Genomic DNA, 3,916 nt, shown 5'->3' with positions numbered 1-3,916 from the left:
ACATGCCATCCACTATGGAAATTTCTACTCCCGGTTCTAGATGGCAGACCTCCAGGGTAAGTTATGGAAATGAAATCCAAGTCGACAGACTTGTTTTCCTTGCATCTTTGATAGCTCTCAAATTTTCAGATATTAATATCATTTTGGGTATGGACTGGATGTCAGCTCATCATGCCAAAATTGATTGCTTCTCTAGGACTGTTCAACTCACTCATCCTTCGGGGAAGATAGTCAATGTCTTGACCCGATTAGCCAAGCGACAATTATATTCTCTTAACGCCAGCCCTTTGCCAGACCTTGAGGATGTTCCGGTAGTCCGTGACTTCCCGGATGTCTTCCCAGAGGAATTGCCAGGTGTTCCACCTGACAGGGATGTTGAGTTCGTAATAGACCTCATTCCAGGAACCGTTCCGATTGCTAGAAGACCCTATAAGATGGCACCACTAGAACTAGCCGAGCTTAAGAAACAACTCGATGTGTCCTTGAAAAAGGGGTTCATCCGACCTAGTTCATCTCCGTGGGCTTGCCCCGTCCTCTTCGTCAAGAAGAAGGATGGTACGGACCGGATGGTTGTAGATTACCGACCTGTCAATTTGGTCACAATCAAGAACAAATATCCGCTCCCTAGGATCAACGACCTGTATGATCAGCTCGCTGGATCCTCAGTCTTCTCCAAAATGGATTTGAGGTTGGGCTACCATCAAATCAAAATCAGAAACGGGGACATTCCTAAAACGGCCTTTGTTACTCGTTATGGCCAATACGAGTACACCGTCATGTCCTTCGGTTTAACCAACGCTCCAGCCACCTTTTCTCGGTTAATGAACTCAATCTTCATGGAGTATTTGGATAAATTCGTCGTGGTTTACCTCGATGATATACTCATCTACTCCAAGAACGAGGAAGAACATGCCGAACATCTAAGGCTAGTGTTGAAGAAACTTCGAGAGCACCGCCTTTATGCCAAGTTTTCCAAATGTGAATTTTGGTTGTCAGAAGTGACCTATCTGGGTCATGTAATATCTGGTAAAGGTATTGCTGTTAACCCTGAGCGAGTTCAAGCCGTCCTTAATTGGACTCCACCTGAATCGGTCAAGCAAGTTCGGAGTTTTCTAGGCTTAGCGAGTTATTGCCGTCGCTTTGTCGAAAACTTCTCCAAAGTTGCTAAACCTCTAACCGAACTCCTCAAGAAAGATAAAAAGTTCAAATGGACTCCACAATGTGAGCACAGCTTTTAGGAACTGAAAAGACGCCTGACTTCTGCTCCCGTACTGGTACCACCAGACTTCTCCAAGGACTTTGTTATCTACTGTGACGCCTCGCGACAAGGACTAGGTTGCATTCTCATTCAAGATCGACACGTAATTGCTTACGCTTCACGGCAATTGCACCCACATGAGGAGAATTATCCTACTCATGATCTAGAGCTTGCAGCCGTAGTCTATGCACTTAAGACCTGGCGACATTACCTCCTCGGTAACCATTGCGAAATATTCACTGATCACCAAAGTCTGAAGTACATTTTCACCCAACCGGATTTGAATCTCAGGCAAAGACGTTGGTTGAGTTGATCACAGATTTCGACTTAGGAATAACTTACACCCCAGGGAAAGCCAACGTCATGGCTGATGCGCTAAGTCGTAAATCTTATTGTAACAACCTGATGTTACAACAAGGTCAACCGCTTCTCCATGAGGAATTTCGGAAGCTTAACCTTCACATTGTTCCTCAAGGATTTCTTTCCACCTTGGTAGCGAAACCTACTCTTACGAATCAAATCATCGCTGCCCAAAAGCGAGATAAGGGAATATCTAAAATCAAGGAGAACATTGCTAGCGGAGGTGCTAGTTGTTTCTCCACAAATGATCATGGTGTTGTGTACTTTGGGAACCGTTTAGTGGTTCCCAAGAACCAGCATCTACGACAGTTGATCCTTAAGGAGGCTCTTGAATCTCCTCTCACCATTCATCCCGGTAGTACTAAGATGTATCAGGACCTACGCCAGAGGTTCTGGTGGACTAGGATGAAGAGAGAAATTGCTCAGTATATTGCTAGCTGCGATGTCTGCCGTCGTGTAAAAGCAGAGCATCAACGGCCTGCTGGCACCCTTCAACCCTTAGCCATTCCTGAATGGAAATGGGATAAAATTGGTATGGACTTCATTACCGGTTTTCCCAGGACCAAAAGAGGGAATAATGCTATCTTCGTCGTTGTTGATCGTCTTTCCAAAGTGGCCCATTTTTTTCCTGTTCGCGAGAGTATAACCGCTAGTCAATTGGCAGACTTATACATCTCCCGGATAGTGTCTCTCCATGGTGTTCCTTTGGAAATTAACTCGGATCGAGGAAGTCTTTTCACCTCTCGATTTTGGGAAAGTTTCCAAAATGCTATGGGAACCCGCCTTTCCTTTAGCACCGCTTTTCACCCTCAATCGAGTGGTCAAGTGGAACGCGTCAACCAGATCCTAGAAGACATGCTTCGAGCCTCTGTTATCTCATTCGGAATGGATTGGGAGAAGTGCCTTCCATTTGCCGAATTCGCTTACAACAACAGCTATCAATCTAGCTTGGGTAAAGCCCCTTTTGAAGTTCTCTATGGACGACGGTGTCGAACACCCCTTAACTGGTCAGAGACCGGGGAAAGACAATTCTTTGGCCCGGATATGATTCAGGAAGCAGAAGAGCAAGTTCGCATCGTTCGTGAAAAGTTGTAAACAGCCCAATCTCGTCAAAAGAGTCAATATGACCGAAAACATAAGGCTATGACTTTCGAGGTTGACGAGAAGGCTTACCTTCGGGTTACCCCTCTGAAGGGAACCCATCGTTTCGGTATCAAAGGCAAATTGGCTCCTCGTTACATTGGACCTTTTCGCATTCTCGCTAAACGAGGAGAAGTTGCCTACCAGTTGGAACTACCTCCGCACCTCTCCAGAGTCCACGATGTCTTCCACGTTTCTCAACTCAGGCGTTGCTTCTCGGATCCTATCCGTGGAGTGGATTACGTAACGCTTGATCTCCAAGATAATCTTACATATCGAGAGTACCCCATTCGAGCGTACCACTCGACGTCATAATATCAAGTTTCTCAAAGTTCAATGGTCGCACCATTCTGAGGATGAAGCAACTTGGGAAAGGGAGGATCGTCTTCGACTCGAGTATCCCGCCTTCTTCCCGGAGGAACCTAAATCTCGGGACGAGATTCTTTTGAGTGGGGGTGAGTTGTCACACCCTAGCTAGTCATGCATTAGAGTGTTGCATCATGTTTATTCTTTCACCAGAAACCTGAAATGGGGATGATAGAACCCCCAGTCCCCTCTGAAACCAACTAGGGTTTACTAAAAACTTTTTCAATAAACCTGAAATACCCTTCTAAAATGCCCATCATTTTTGTCTTGGTTCAGAACCTCTGCCAAAAGTGATGCACATTTTCCTAGGCCATCTTAGGGTTTTTGAATTAAATCATAAATATTTGAATTTGGGCATTTAAAATTATATAAAATATTTAAATGCTCAAATATCTCCAAACTAAAATGTTTCATGTTGGAAATAATCCAACTATGGACCAGGAGTAGTTTGGTGATTTTAGGAGTTGCCTAAGTATTTTATTTAATTCAACAAAGTTGCAGAAGTATTAAAAAAAACAGAAAACAGAAAGAAATGGAAAAACTTACCTGGCGCCCAGCACCCGGCCCACCTGCCGGCCCAGCCCAGCGCCGCTCCAGCGAGCTGCTTGCCGGCCAGGCAGGCAGGCAGGTGCCCGACGGCGACCACAGCGCGCGCCACACACCTGCTCGCCGCCCCCCTCGCCCGGTGACGTCGTGGACCGGCCTCCCTCGCTCCCTCGACCCCCCCAGACACCCCCTCTCCTCTCCAGCTCCTCCCCCTCGCGCTCCCCCGCCATGACCGACGCCACCATC

This window comes from Triticum aestivum, chromosome 1B, assembly GCF_018294505.1.
Source record: "Triticum aestivum cultivar Chinese Spring chromosome 1B, IWGSC CS RefSeq v2.1, whole genome shotgun sequence".
NCBI lineage: Eukaryota > Viridiplantae > Streptophyta > Magnoliopsida > Poales > Poaceae > Triticum > Triticum aestivum.
The sequence above is the reverse complement of the archived record's forward strand: the minus strand, read 5'-3'. Positions refer to the sequence as shown.